This window comes from Pleurodeles waltl, chromosome 2_2, assembly GCF_031143425.1.
Source record: "Pleurodeles waltl isolate 20211129_DDA chromosome 2_2, aPleWal1.hap1.20221129, whole genome shotgun sequence".
Lineage (NCBI taxonomy): Eukaryota > Metazoa > Chordata > Amphibia > Caudata > Salamandridae > Pleurodeles > Pleurodeles waltl.
Genome location: NC_090439.1, coordinates 1171042634 through 1171059695, shown reverse-complemented (window position 1 = coordinate 1171059695; position 17062 = coordinate 1171042634). Strand labels below are relative to the sequence as shown.

At 45.9% G+C, this 17062-nt stretch overlaps 1 pseudogene; it reads right to left on the bottom strand.

Moving 5' to 3' along the window:
• Nucleotides 1–8787: 8787 nt before the first annotated feature.
• On the bottom strand, nucleotides 8788–10617 carry LOC138283035 (guanine nucleotide-binding protein G(i) subunit alpha-1 pseudogene; annotated as a pseudogene).
• Nucleotides 10618–17062: the final 6445 nt, after the last annotated feature.

Below are 17062 nucleotides of genomic sequence, written 5' to 3'. Positions count from 1 at the left end.
AAATACACTCCAGATGTAGTGACACGTAACAGAAATACACTCCAGATGTAATGACACGTAACAGAAATACACTCCAGATGTAATGACACGTAACAGAAATACACTCCAGATGTAGTGACACGCAACAGAAATACACTCCAGATGTAATGACACGTAACAGAAATACACTCCAGATGTAATGACACGTAACAGAAATACACTCCAGATGTAATGACATAACAGGCAACAGTAATACACTCCAGATGTAATGACATGCAACAGAAATACACTCCTAGTGTAATCACATGCGACACAAACACACTTCAGATGTAATGACATGCACCAGAAATACACCCCAGATGTAATGACATAACAGGCAACAGTAATACACTCCAGGTGTAATGACACGCAACATGCAACAGAAATACACGCCAGATGTAATGACATGCAACAGAATTACACTCCAGGTGTAATTACACGCACTAGAATTACACTCCAGATGTAATGACACACGATAGAAATACACTCCAGATGTAATGACACGTGCCAGAAATATACTCCAGGTGTAATGACATGCACCAGAAATACACTCCAGATGTAATAACATAACATGCAACAAAAGTACACTCCAGATGTAACGACACGCAAGAGAAATACACTCCAAATGTAATGACACGCAAGAGAAATACACTCCAGATGTAATGACACGTAACAGAAATACACTCCAGATGTAATGACACGTAACAGAAATACACTCCAGATGTAATGACCCGCAACAGAAATACACTCCAGATGTAGTGACCCGTAACAGAAATACACTCCAGATGTAGTGACACGCAACAGAAATACACTCCAGATGTAATGACACGCAACAGAAATACACTCCAGATGTAATGACACGTAACAGAAATACACTCCAGATGTAATGACACGTAACAGAAATACACTCCAGATGTAATGACACACAACAGAAATACACTCAAGATGTAGTGACACGCAACAGAAATACACTCCAGATGTAATGACACGTAACAGAAATACACTCCAGATGTAATGACATGCAACAGAATTACACTCCAGGTGTAATTACACGCACTAGAATTACACTCCAGATGTAATGACACACGATAGAAATACACTCCACATGTAATGACACGTGCCAGAAATATACTCCAGGTGTAATGACATGCACCAGAAATACACTCCAGATGTAATAACATAACATGCAACAAAAGTACACTCCAGATGTAACGACACGCAAGAGAAATACACTCCAAATGTAATGACACGCAAGAGAAATACACTCCAGATGTAATGACACGTAACAGAAATACACTCCAGATGTAATGACACGTAACAGAAATACACTCCAGATGTAGTGACACGCAACAGAAATACACTCCAGATGTAATGACACGCAACAGAAATACACTCCAGATGTAATGACACGTAACAGAAATACACTCCAGATGTAGTGACACGCAACAGAAATACACTCCAGATGTAATGACATAACAGGCAACAGTAATGCACTCCAGGTGTAATGACACGCAACATGCAACAGAAATACACTCCAGATGTAATGACACGTAACAGAAATACACTCCAGATGTAATGACACGTAACAGAAATACACTCCAGATGTAATGACACGTAACAGAAATACACTCCAGATATAATGACATGCAACAAAAATACACTCCAGATGTAATGACATAACAGGCAACAGTAATACACTCCAGATGTAATGACATAACAGGCAACAGTAATACACTCCAGATGTAATGACATGCAACAGAAATACACTCCTAGTGTAATCACATGCGACACAAACACACTTCAGATGTAATGACATGCACCAGAAATACACCCCAGATGTAATGACATAACAGGCAACAGTAATACACTCCAGGTGTAATGACACGCAACATGCAACAGAAATACACGCCAGATGTAATGACATGCAACAGAATTACACTTCAGGTGTAATTACACGCACTAGAATTACACTCCAGATGTAATGACACACGATAGAAATACACTCCAGATGTAATGACACTTGCCAGAAATATACTCCAGGTGTAATGACATGCACCAGAAATACACTCCAGATGTAATAACATAACATGCAACAAAAGTACACTCCAGATGTAACGACACGCAAGAGAAATACACTCCAAATGTAATGACACGCAAGAGAAATACACTCCAAATGTAATGAGACGAGAGAAATACACTCCAGATGTAGTGACACGCAACAGAAATACACTCCAGATGTAATGACACGCAACAGAAATACACCCCAGATGTAATGACACGTAACAGACATACACCCCAGATGTAATGACACGTAACAGAAATACACTCCAGATATAATGACATGCAACAAAAATACACTCCAGGTGTAATGACATGCAACAGAAATACACTCCAGATGGAATGACATAACAGGCAACAGTAATACACTCCAGATGTAATGACATGCAAGAGAAATACACTCCTAGTGTAATCACATGCGACACAAACACACTTCAGATGTAATGACATGCACCAGAAATACACCCCAGATGTAATGACATGCAACAGAAATACACCCCAGATGTAATGACCTGCGATGCAAAGGGACTTCGGATGTAAAAACCGTGCTGTAATGACTCATGGTGTAAAAAACTGTGAATTAACTACTGACATCTGTTTCTCACACCTTTCTTTGGTTCTCCTTGGCAAGTCCAGGGGTCACAGCTTCTAACACCCTTCTCTGAACCCCCTTGACCAGGCAAATTGCTTAGAGCTCACCTGCTTGTCGCACCATTTTCTGCAGGGCCTCCAGGGCTGGTCTGTTGTGTACAGTTCACCTGCTTCTCATATCCCAGTCCTGCTATGTAGATGCTACCTGTCTCACACCTGCCCGTTGTTCTCCTAGGCTAGTCCAGCTGTGTAGAGCTCACCTGCACCCATCTCCTGTTCTAATACACCACCACTGGGGTTTAAAACGCATCTGTCTCTTGCACCCTCTCATTGGTTGGCAAAGGCCAACCCAGGTGGTTTGAGATCTCTTGCTTCTCATCAATTTCTCTGCCAGTTCTCCAAGGACAGCCACATGTGTGTAGGTCACCTACCTCTCGCATTTCTCCCTGGGTCTAATAGGCTAGTGCTCAGGAATAGTTCTGACCTGTCTCTCACACTTATCTCTGGTTCTCCCAGGTCAGTTCAGCTGTGTAGAGTTCAACTACGTTTCACACCTCTCCCTGGTTCTCCTAGGCCAGCCCAGCTGTGCAGAGCTCGCCTAAGTTTCACACCTCTCCCTTTTCTAAGGCCAGTCCAGCTGTGCAGTTCTCACCTAAGTTTCACACATCTCCCTGGGTCTCCAAGGCCAGTCCAGGTGTGTAGAGCTCACCTAAGCGCCACACCTCTCCCTGGTTCTCCTAGGCCAGCCCAGCTGTGCAGAGCTCACCTAAGTTTCACACCTCTCCCTTTTCCTAGGCCAGTCCAGCTGTGCAGAGCTCACCTAAGTTTCACACTTCTCCCTTTTCCTAGGCCAGTCCAGCTGTGCAGAGCTCACCTAAGTGTCACACCTTTCCCTTTTCCTAGGCCAGTCCAGCTGTGCAGAGCTCACCTAAGTGTCACACCTCTCCCTTTTCCTAGGCCAGTCCAGCTGTGCAGAGCTCACCTAAGTTTCACACCTCTCCCTGGTTCTCCTAGGCCAGCCCAGCTGTGCAGAGCTCACCTACATTTCACACCTCTCCCTTTTCCTAGGCCAGTCCAGCTGTGCAGAGCTCACCTAAGTTTCACACCTCTCCCTTTTCCTAGGCCAGTCCAGCTGTGCAGAGCTCACCTAAGTTTCACACATCTCCCTGGGTCTCCAAGGCCAGTCCAGGTGTGTAGAGCTCACCTAAGCTCCACACCTCTCCCTGGTTCTCCTAGGCCAGCCCAGCTGTGCAGAGCTCACCTTAGTTTCACACTTCTCCCTTTTCCTAGGCCAGTCCAGCTGTGCAGAGCTCACCTTAGTTTCACACTTCTCCCTTTTCCTAGGCCAGTCCAGCTGTGCAGAGCTCACCTAAGTTTCACACCTCTCCCTTTTCCTAGGCCAGTCCAGCTGTGCAGAGCTCACCTAAGTGTCACACCTCTACCTTTTCCTAGGCCAGTCCAGCTGTGCAGAGCTCACCTAAGTTCCACACCTCTCCCTGGTTCTCCTAGGCCAGCCCAGCTGTGCAGAGCTCACCTACGTTTCACACCTCTCCCTTTTCCTAGGCCAGTCCAGCTGTGCAGAGCTCACCTACGTTTAACACCTCTCCGTGGGTCTCCAAGGCTACTCCAGGTGTGTAGAGCTCTCCTATGTTCAACACCTCGCTCTGGTTCTCCAAGGCCAGCCAAGGTGTGTAGAGCTCACCTAAGTTCTCTTATGCCAGTCCTACCGTGAAATCACCACCAGCCTCTCATGCCCCCTGGTTCTCTTATGCTAGTCCTACCGTGAACCCATCACCAGCCTCTCATGCTCCCTGGTTCTCTTATGCCCGTCCTACCATGTAAAGCTCACCAGCCTCTCACAGAATATTTCTATTATAATGTATGTTACCACATCCAGTTTGGTACTTCTTTTTAGACAGAGATAATGTTGCACTGCTGGGAGCATGTTTTTTAAACATGTATGTGGCGCTGAGCGAACAACCATCTAAGAGGGAATATTTTGTTCAGTTAATTCTACAGTGAATAACAATTATTCATTCATAAATAGCAACCCTGTTAGGAGCAGCAGTGACTTAGAGTGTAGGGTTAAAAACATGGGAGAAGTGCTGTTTGGCCTTTGTAAATTTGACGGAAGTCAACCGGGGTTTGATTCACTTACCAAGCACTCTGAAGGTTCTACCTAAATAACTTGTTGAGCAGCACATGATGCTTCAATTCCCAACACCCTGCCTGGACTTAAAGTGCAGAAAACAATATCACCCTTCATCGGCCAGGCTAGCTTGAATCGAGTGGCATGGGGAGGAAGGGACCCACGTCTTGGCATACCCTTCCCACTTAGGGCGACAAAAGCAAAAAGAACAGATTATGGGTAAAATGCTGGACAATGCAAACATTCACCCCCAGTGACAAAGATCTGGGATTAAGCCATTGTTTTTTTTGCTCCCCATACCCCCAAGTTTGGGCCCAGCCATATGCTAATCAATCTTGACCCCGCTCCCCAGGGGAACAGTCCAGCCTGAACTGCTAGGCCAGGTCCTCCCTGGACCGGAAACAAGCATCCTGGGACCGGTTCCAGGGTATCACCCTTCATCAGCCAGGCTAGCTTGAATCCAGTGGCAAGTGAGCATGGGACCCACGTCTGGGCATACCATTCCCACTTAGTGCAACTTTAGCAATACAAAAGGATGTCACACAAAAATACACAGAAAACATCTAAATGTCAAACACATACACAGAAAACATGGAAATGTTGCACATAAATAGAGAGAAAACATGGGAATGTCACAAATGCAGAGAGAACATGGAAATGTCAGAAATACAGAGAGAACATGGAAATGTCACAAGTAGAGAGAAAACGTGAATGTTACACATAAATAGAGAGAAAACACGAAAATGTCACAAATACAGAGAGAACATGAACATGTCAGAAATATAGAGAAAGCATGTGAATGTCACCCATTAGCAGTCTGAAAACATGTCAGCCATGGTGCGGCTCCCGAGGTGGAGCCCATCCAGAGCAGACAACAAGCCCTCCTGGCTGCCCCAGCCCCACAGGCCGGATACAAGCTGGTGAGGCCAGTGCCTGCGGCCACTCCTTACCTAAGGGGCGCCTCCACAGTGGTGTTTTACTCCGTTTGGCTCCTGACATGAAATAAAGCTTTTTTTTTTTTTAAATTTTAAATAAGACTGGGTGGAAAGGAGACCACGTGTCGGCTGATTTTGTAATCCGGGCCGACGCACCCCTCAATTCAGTCACAGAGATGAAGGGGTCCCTGCTGCAGGGCCCCTGCCTCGGACCCCCGAGCCATCCACCCCACACACACAGAAGAAGGTGGCTGTCAAAACAGAAAGGGGCATATCCTCTGAGTTGTTTAAACACTTTTCATGACTTTTAATCATGGGCTACGAAGGTAGAAAACTTTAATAAAAAAATAAAAAAGACAATTATCAAAATGTACCCCGGGAAGCCAGACACTCGTAGTGGGTACCAACTCTCTGCATCAGTGACCCACTCAGGACTGGTGCGTGCGGTGCATTCTGGTCCTTGTGGTCTTTACCGCGCACACTGGCCTGCATGCACCAGAATGAACAGAAAGCCAGCACAGCCAACTGGGACTTGCAGTTACTCGCACAGAGCGCCCAAGTTGCACATTCCGGGCACCCAGGCCCGGTTTTTACTTTGCATCCTGGGATTTGTAGTTCCAATGCTATGGTGACATCCACAGCGCTAAACATCGCACAATGCGAATAAAAAGACATGGACGGGTTGAGCTGCTGCACAAGTAGCTGGACAGCATCAGAGCTCTGTATAAAGGGGGATTTGAGGGGAGTAAACATTGGTTTCAGCACACCCCGCACTTACATCCCTAAAAGGTCGTGACGTTCGTTCAGGTGGCGAAATGTGTCTGCAGCTCACGTCTACCAAGGGGGACCCAGTGATCTGAAGCAGCCGCTGGGATTTAAAAACAAAAAATAACTTTTTATGTTACATAAAACGGCATTCTGGGAACTGTAGTGTAGACTCGGCCGGACCTTCTGAAGAACCAGATGAAGCGGTGAAACCCCAGATGAAGCAGCCAAGGGGGCTGTGATCACAGGCTGCAAGCAGACAGGCACTGCCCACTGCACACACATGCAAAGCACAGGGGGAGTTTACTCAGACCGACATCTAGCAGGCAGGCACTACTTTACACTGATATGAACCAGGCACTGCTCTAGGCTGACAACGCAGGCACTGCTCTAGGCTGACAACGCAGGCACTGCTCTAGGCTGACAACACAGGCGCTACTTTACACTGACATGAACCAGGCACTGCTCTAGGCTGACAACACAGGCGCTACTTTACACTAACATGAAGCAGACACTGCTCTAAGCTGACAATGCAGGCACTAGTTTACACTGACACAAAGTAGGCACTGCTCTAGGCTGGCGCAACACAGGCACTACTTTACACTGACATGAAGCAGGCACTGCTCTAGGCTGACAACGCAGGCACTACTTTACACTAACATGAAGCAGACGCTACTTTACACTGATATAAAGCAGGCACTGATCTAGGCTGACAATGCAGGCACTACTTTACATGAACATGAAGCAGGCGCTACTTTACACTGATATGAAGCAGGCACTGTTCTAGGCTGACAATGCAGGCACTAGTTTACACTAACATGAAGCAGGCACTGCTCTAGGCTGACAATGGAGGCACTACTTTACACTAAAATGAAGAAGGTTCTGCTGTAAGCTGACAATGCAGGCACTAGTTTACACTGACAAAGTAGGCACTGATCTAGGCTGACAACACAGTTGCTACTTTACACTAACATGAAGCAGACGCTACTTTACACTAATATGAAGCAGGCACTGTTCTAGGCTGACAATGCAGGCACTAGTTTACACTAACATGAAGCAGGCACTGCTCTAGGCTGACAATGGAGGCACTACTTTACACTAACATGAAGAAGGTTCTGCTGTAAGCTGACAATGCAGGCACTAGTTTACACTGACAAAGTAGGCACTGATCTAGGCTGACAACACAGTCGCTACTTTACACTAACATGAACCAGGCACTGCTCTAGGCTGACAATGCAGGCACTAGTTTACACTAACATGAAGCAGGCACTGCTCTAGGTTGACAATGCAGGCACTAGTTTACACTGACAAAGTAGGCACTGATCTAGGCTGACAACACAGTCGCTACTTTACACTAACATGAAGCAGGCACTGCTCTAGGCTGACAATGCAGGCACTAGTTTACATTAACATGAAGCAGGCACTGATCTAGGCTGACAATGGAGGCACTAGTTTACACTAACATGAAGCAGGCACTGCTCTAAGCTAACAATGCAGGCACTAGTTTACACTGACATGAAGCAGGCACTGCTCTAGGCTGGCAACGCAGGCACTACTTTACACTGACAACGCAGGCACTACTTTACACTGACACGAAGCAGGCACTGCTCTAGGCTGACATAACACAGGCACTACTTTACACTAACATGAAGCAGGCCCTGCGCTAAGATGACAATGCAGGCACTAGTTTACACTGACACAAAGTAGGCACTGATCTAGGCTGACAACACAGTCGCTACTTTACACTAACATGAAGCAGGCACTGCTCTAGGCTGACAACGTAAGCACTAGTTTACACTAACAAATGAGCAGGCACTGCTCTAGGCTGACAACGCAGGCACTACTTTACACTGACACGAAGCAGGCACTGCTCTGGCTGAGACAATGCAGGCACTAGTTTACACCGACATGGAGCAGGCCCTGCTCTAGGCTGACAATGGAGGCACTACTTTACACTAACAAATGAGCAGGCACTGATCTAGGCTGACAACGCAGGCACTACTTTACACTGACACGAAGCAGGCACTGCTCTGGCTGAGACAATGCAGGCACTAGTTTACACCGACATGGAGCAGGCCCTGCTCTAGGCTGACAATGGAGGCACTACTTTACACTAACATGAAGCAGGCACTGCTCTAGGCTGACAACGCAGGCACTACTTTACACTGACACGAAGCAGGCACTGCTCTAGGCTGACAACGCAGGTGCAACTCATGAAGCAGGCAGCACTTTAAACTGTCTGGCATGAAGCAGGCAGCACTTTACACTAAGTGATGGAAGGCACGTAGCATTTTAATAGCTTCCTAAGAAGCAGGCATCATTTTATACCAGCTGTAACGAAGCAGGCAGCCCTTCAGAATGGTTAACAAAAAGCACACAGCATTTTAAACTGTCTGTTCATGGACCAGCAGCCCTTGCCCAGCTCATTCCCGTAAGAGCGCATTAAGGTTGCTCAGATCCATTGTACAGGTGCCCAAAGTGCCGATAAGGCCTCTCAGTGCGCCAGGCCCATCTAAGGGCATCACCTTGTAGACTAAATCATTCCGGCGTAGTAACCAGAGTGTGGATCCTGCCTACAGCGCAAAAGGATGTAATCCACAATTGCATCGATGACCAACTGCATGTGGTGGGTATCCGTGGCACAAGTGATGTGTGTGATCACATCCCTTTCGTACGGACCAGGATTTAGGCCTTCAAACAGGCACTGAATGTAGGAGGCAGCCTCCTCGTAGGTGTCACCGCCCTGGTAATCTGGGAAGAAGATTGCAAGAGGATTTGTCTTGAGCTTCTCTACAAACAGATCCTTCTTGTTGAGAAGGAGAATTGTCGGGCTTTCCCTCAACCACATGCTGGAGCAGACGTGGCCGAACAGCTGCATGCTCTGATGCAGGCGGTTCATCTCCTCGCCCGGCACCAGGTCGTAATCGTTGAGGGCCACGCAGACCACGACGGCAGCCACATCTGTGAAACACTGCATCCACTTCTGGCTGCCTGGTCGCTGACCGCTAACACTGATAATCTTGAAGCTGCACTCCCTGATGGTGACATTCATCTCTGTAATGCCTGGTGTCCTCCAGCTAGTCCTCAGCACATCGTTCTGTGTGGCAATGTAGTCGCCGCAGCATATTCTGTCCAGATCACTGAGGAAATAACACGCAGAGTCGCTGAGGCAAAACTCCTGGCTTCTTCGGAAACATTCCTGCACTCCACTGTCGCGCCATAACCGCTTAATGGCCTCTGACAGTTCAGGAGTCATCTTTCTCTGATTTGGAGCTCCAGTCAATAGGAACAGCCGCTGAGCGTCGTCGGCTCTGGCAGGGTCAGTGAAGTCCATGTTGAGTCTTGCCATGGCCTGTATGACGGCGGTGATAGACTGGATGACGCTGCAGTGCACCCGCTCCTTGCACTGCCGGCGCTCCTCCTCAGGTAATCCATTCTCCCCAGCAATCTTCAGCTGTGTCAATACGGTGCTTTTCCCACTCTCCGGCAACCCCACAAACAGCAGTTTTATCTCCCTGCTCCGGTACTTCTGATCCTCCTTCTGCAGGAATCGCTCAATCATCCGCCCCCTCTTGGCTTCCTCCCTCTTCTGGGCACTCAGAGCGCAGCCCATGGCGTAGGGCTTGAGGATGAGGGGTCTTGGAGGTGGGATGTGTGGACTCAGAAAGTGCCCACACCCTGCCAGGCAGACTGCACCCTCAGATGTAACCTCTGCGGTGTGCTCAGAGAGCAGCTCACGGTGGAGGGCCTGAGGATGAGGGGTCTTGGAGGTGGGATGTGAGGTCTCAGACTCAGGGAGTGCCCACACCCTCCCAGGTAGACTGCACCCTCAGATGTTCCCTCTGCTGTGTGCATAGAGTGCAGCCCACGGTGGAGGGCCTGAGGATGAGGGGTCTTGGAGGTGGGATGTGAGGTCTCAGACTCAGGGAGTGCCCACACCCTCCCAGGTAGACTGCACCCTCAGATGTTCCCTCTGCTGTGTGCATAGAGTGCAGCCCACGGTGGAGGGGTTCTGGGTGAGTTCTGGAGGTGGGCTTTGTGCACCCCACCCTCTGCAGGATGCTCACCCCACCCTCTGCAGGATGCACCCTCCAGCTCAACTCCAGCCGCGCGCCTTGTGAAATCACAGCCCCAGGCATGTGCCAAGAAAATAAAAGAACAAAAGAAGCCCAACTCGGAGAGAAAACAAGGCGGAGAGCGGACCGACATAACGACAGCGAGTGGATACTAATGTAACTCTTCATAGAACTCTCATAGCGCTGTGTTAGTTGATTTTTTTTTATTTATATAGCACTATCTTGTCACAGGCGCATTAAAGCGCTTTACGAGTGAACCGAATTACGCTACGCATTTTTTTCAGGTGGGGAGACAGAGTAGGCGACTTGCACAGAATAAAAGGATGCTGAGCCCAGACTGGCAGCTCCTCCCATTAAAGCACATTTGCTTATGTCTGTGCGCCCCGTATCGGTTATTTGCATTAAGTATATATTCTGTTACTATTTCTAACGCTGCACGCCCCTCTCATTGCCCAGTGCTTTGCACCCACACCTCTGGTTTGCGGTTGATGAGTGTGTTTGAAAGTTGTGGGTAATAAGAGTTTCCTGGATTTCACCATGTTTGGACAGAGAAACAATTGTGATGCAATAGCACAAAAACCAGGAAGAGGATGTGGTTGTAAGAAACTGGTTATTCACTGGCGGTTTCACATAGTGTGGGAGCTGTAAAGCGGGGGAGGCAGAGGGTGCCAAGGGCCATGCCCTGGCACACACGACACCCACGTTCACCCAGCAGGCATGGCCTGGCAGCCCTGTGTGTACTCGAAAGCAGTGCTGGGAAAGGGAAAATAGCAGTGCAGGTACTGTGCATCAGAGTACCTGCTTGTTTTTAGGTACTGTCTGCATCAGAGTACCTGCTTGTTTCTGAGAAGTGCAGGTACTCTGCATCAGAGTATCTGCTTGTTTCTGAGAAGTGCAGGTACTCTCCAATGATAAGAATTACATTTATCTTGAGAAGTGCAGGTACTCTGCGTCAGAATGGTACTCTGCATCAGAGTACCTGCTTGTTTCTGCATCAGAGTACCTGCTTGTTTTTTGATACTGTCTGCATCAGAGTACCTGCTTGTTTTTTGGTACTGTCTGCATCAGAGTACCTGCTTGTTTCTGAGAAGTGCAGGTACTCTGCTTCAGAATGGTACTCTGCATCAGAGTACCTTCTTCTTTCTGCATCAGAATGGTACTCTGCATCAGAGTACCTGCTTGTTTCTGCATCAGAATGGTACTCTGCATCAGAGTATCTGCTTGTTTCTGAGAAGTGCAGGTATTCTCCAATGAAAAGTATTACATTTATCTTGAGAAGTGCAGGTACTCTCCCTCGCAAAGTAAGAAAGCGTCGCTACTCCGTACCGGACAGTACCGGCCCATTTAAAGCACTGCTCTAAAGTGCACAGTGAGGTGCATCTAACCACAGGCCGTGGGGGCAGATGCTGACATTACACCGACAAAGGGCTCTGTTGATTTACTGAGGCCTGCAGTGCCTCCAGGGGGCCACCCCCATCTCACTTCAGCCACAACTCTGGGTGCAACATGAGTCACTCCTCCAGGGCTTGCGTGTCCTCGAGACACGTGCACAGACGCGTGCGATGGGAGAAGGCTGTGGTAAGAGGCGGTGGTGGCAGAATAACAAGCCCAGGAGGAGGGCAGAGGAAGGAAATGGTTAGGGGCAGAGGTGACACTTGTTCTTTGGTGGCCTGGCTGGATTCAAGTCACTTATAGCAGTAAAGGTATCAGGTTTGCACAGGGCTTAATTTGTAAACGGCTATCTGCTAGGGCCCTCGCCAGCAGGCCACCGCCGCTGCTTGCAACACCCATTGCCCCTGGATGTAAGACAACTCCTAACCATCGCACTCCTACAAGTGTGACAATTCAGACTATTCCAGGCCACCAAAGATATACAAATGAGAATGGATTTGGCTATAGATATTAGTCATTTTCAATGTATATAGAACTAATAACATTCGTTTTGCCCATCTCTTAATTAGACAAACAGCTCCACCATGTGGCTGGCTGCCATAAGTCCCGGTGTTAGCAATTAAGTGCAAGGGCTGAGCACCTGAAACCCCGGCTCAAATTAAGGACTGTTTGTACATCCCATTCCTTTGACATCAGGTGACTACTCCTTGCACAAGCGCTTCACTTGACCGCCCTAACGCCATTGCAGGAGCAGACCCACGATCACTCTCCACATTCAGCACCGTGGGGAATGAGTCTGCCTGCAACACTGCCTCATCACTTAAAAATTCACATAACGGCACATCCAGAAAAACATTGTCCTCATTAGCATCCATATCTTGTCCTTACCCTTTCTCACAAGGTTCAGCACTCAAGAAACTTACTTCAAATTCCAGATCTCAATCACCTCCTCTATTTCCAAGGCTTTACTAAACATACCAGTAACTCTGATTCAGACCATCTAAGTTTTTCCTTCCTATTTCAGCAGAAATCTCAACAAGAACACACTGTCCAACATAAAAACAAGCATTTGCAATGCAATAGGTCTCGCATTTGCTCGAGTTAGAGCTATTAGCGTTGTAAACTTCTTGCCACATAAATTGGAAATGAAAAGCAATACAGTTTCACATAAGTGAGCCGATTCAAAGCGCCACGGCATCAGCGTGAAGCAGCACACAAAAGGAAAAAAGTTCGCTCGCAGTGAAACATACTAGCAAAAGTGCAATTATCCATGTAACAGGGACGATGTCCAAGGCGGTAACTAAACCGCTCCAAGGAGGGACAAACGTAGAGCATTTACCAATGAAAATAAAGAAGTTTTTAAGGGCAAGCCCGTGAACGAGTGATAGTGATGGGCGTGCGGTGGGCCCACCTGGATAAAAACTAAGTTATTTGCTCACAAACTGAGCATCATCCGTTAAACCTTCCCTACAAACCACATCCTCTAATAATTAATCCTGAAGTACCCTTCTCCGTCATCCCAACTTGATCCAATAAATTAATATACTAAAACAAAGGCAAATGCTTCCCTCCTTGGAACCACACAAAAGGGGCAAACATTCACCAGTTTCCTCTATGGTGCAGGTGCATTTCTCACGGCTTGGCAGACTTATCACTGCTCACAAAAACAGCACACTCTCACACCTATCCGTCAACCAATTTGTCAATGCCGCGCCACCAATAAAACTCTGTAAGGTACTTCTTCGTACAAGGCAATCCAGTGTTCCCCTCATGCCCCAAATTAAAAACCCTCTTCCTCTGACCTACAGGGGAACAACCTTATGCCAGGTTATCAAGATTCCGTCATACTCCCACTCATTCTTCACTTAAAAAAATGCATCAAGACCTCCACTCAGAATATGCTCCTTTGACCAACCACTGGATAAATAATCGAAATCAACATTGTTTTGACATCATCTCTCCATTGTTCCCCATAATTCCTTGGATACAGTTGGAACGTGAAGCCGCCTTATGTACATTATCATCCCTGGTTAGACGACCAGATTCAAGGGGTAAACAGGACATGCAATTGCAGTGGATATCAGTCATTAAACGGCAAACAAATACAACACGGTATTGTACAACGTACATTTTACACCGCATACAATTACAATACTTTACATTCAATGTAATTACCAACTACAATGCATACTTGTAACGTGCTTTATACTTTTACATTGTGTATTTATTTTTTGTGTCTTCTTACTATAAAAACATTTAAATAAATTATCTTGTTTGGAAAATAGATTACTTTATTGTGTTGTAAATGCTTAAGTCTTGAATGCCACATTCAAAAGTGTGTTCGAAATATTTGACTGGCAAATCCAAACTCGTAATTTTACTACATGTAAGTACCTTTATCGGGTCCTCAGGGTTTATTGTGCGACAAATTAAAGTTGGCCAAATTCAAAATGATGTAGAACTGTGAAATGTGGTGACTTTTCTGCAAGAGTAGTTGCAGTACGAGAATGTATCAACATGTACAACATACTGGGACCGAGATATACTTGTCCCAGAGTGGGAAAGGCAAGCAAGACGGAAGCGTGGGGAAGGGTATCCGTACTCATATCTGTATTCACTCTATGCGGTGGAGCCTGTTGGCGCTCTAACCAGATATCCTGGTCATTATACACATCTAATCTGGTGTAGGTGGATACGATTGTGAAAGGTCATCTACCATAACATCAGGGAATTGCTTTGTTCTAGGTATCAATGTTGTCCCATAACGTCCTTGATTTGTGTATGGAGTGTGTTTTTGAGTAAACTGCCTACACTCCTAGTGGAGCATATCCAGGACCACCTCTATATTTAAATCACAGAATTATAAAAATTCAATAAGGTGTCTGCTTCTCATAGCCAGCTCCACTCTTTCCCTTGGGTGGGAACGGGGACAGTCACACAACTTAGTTCAGGGTTACACTTCAATAATAGATAATATATATGAAAAATGCCACTTACCCAGTGTACATCTGTTTGTGGCATGTTCTGCTGCAGATTCACATGCTATGCATATGGATTCCGACATCTAGTGTTGGGCTCGGAGTGTTACAAGTTGTTTTTCTTGAAATAAGTCTTTGAGTCACAAGGTCGAGTGGCTCCTCTTCGGTTCCATTGCGCATAGGCATCGACTCCATTGTTAGATTGTTTTCCCGCAGAGGGTAAAGGAAGGAGTGATAGAGTATAAAGTAAGAGATGTCCATGCAAATGTAAATGTATATACAAATGAATTACCTTACACAACTACAGGCTTCTGGGGAAGAGGGAGGGTGCATGTGAATCTGCAGCAGAACATGCCACGAACAGATGTACACTGGGTAAGTGACATTTTCCGTTCAATGGCATGTGTAGCTACAGATACATATGCTGTGCATAGACTGCAAATCAGTTTGTCCTCCCAAAAAATAGCAGTGGTTTGCCTGTAGGAGTTGAAGTTGTTTGAAATAACGTTCTTAGGACAGCTTGACCTACTGTGGCTTGTTGATGTGATTATACGTCTACACAGTAGTGTTTAGATAATGTATGTGGTGTTGAACATGTAGCTGCTTTACATATTTCAGTCATTGGTATATTCCCTAAGAAAGCCATTGTTGCACCTTTCTTTCTTGTAGAATGTGCTTTGGGGGTAATTAAAAGCTGTCTTTTTGCTTTGACATAGCATGTTTGGATGCATTTTACAATCCATCTTGCTTTTGATATAGGATTGCCTATATGTGGTTTTTGGAAAGCTACAAATAGTTGGTTAGTGTTTCTAAATGGTTTAGTTCTGTCTATTTAGTACATTAAAGCTCTTTTGATGTCTAGTGTATGTAGAGCTCTTTCTGCCACAGAATCTGGCTGTGGGAACAAGACTGGCAGTTCCACTGTTTGATTAATGTGAAATGGTGATATAACTTTTAATAAAAACTTTGGATTTGGTCTTGGTACAACCTTATGTTTCTCTACTTGGAAGAAAGGTTCTTCGAGAGTAAAGGCTTGGATTTCACTTACTCTTCTTAAAGAAGTAATTGCCACTAGGAAGGCAACTTTCCATAGTAGAAATTGAAATTGACATAAGTGCATTGGCTCAAATGGTGGACCCATAAGTCTTGTAAGCACTATATTTAGATTCCACGATGGAACTGGTGGCGTTCTAGGAGGAATGATGCGTTTTAAGCCTTCCATGAAAGCTTTAATGACAGGAACTCTAAATAAAGAGCTTTGTTGTATATTGTGTAAATATGCAGAAATTGCAGTAAGATGTATTTTACTGAAGAAAATGATAAGTTAGATTTGTGTAAATGAAGTAAATAACCTATAATATCTTGTATTGATGCTGTAAGAGGGTCTATATTTTTAGATTGACAGTAATATACAAATATTTTCCATTTGTTTGCATGGCACTGCCTAGTAGTGGGTTTTCTTGCTTGTTTAATAACTTCCATACATTCTGATGGGAGTTGTAAATATCCAAACTCTATGACCTCAGGAGCCAAATTGCTAGATTGAGCGCCTTGGGATTTGGATGTCTGATCTGACCTCTGTTTTGTATCAACAGATCTGGTCTGCATGGGAGTTCGGAATGCGGTACTACTGACAGATCTAGTATGTTGAGTGAGGTTTAACGCAACTTGTTGACTAGAAACGGAAGGAGTGAGGGGGGGGGGAGGATACACAAATATATCCCTGACAAATTGATCCATAGAGCTTTGTCCTTGGATAGGGGATGTGGGTGTCTGGATGCAAAGTTTTGTCATTTTGTGTTTTTGCTTGTTGCTAACAGGTCTATGTTTGGTGTTCCCTACTTTTGAAAGTACTGTTGAAGTACTGGAGGATGAATCTCCCATTCGTGAGTTTGTTGATGATTTCTGCTGAGGATATCTGCCAACTGATTGTCTATACCTGGGATGTACTGTGCTAAAATATGAATTTGGTTGTGGAATGCCCATTTCCAAATGTTTGGGGCTAGAAGGGACAGTTGGGATGAATGTGTCCCTCCCAGTTTGTTGAGATAATACATGGTTGTCATGTTGTCTGTTTTTATAAGAACATTCTTCTGTGTG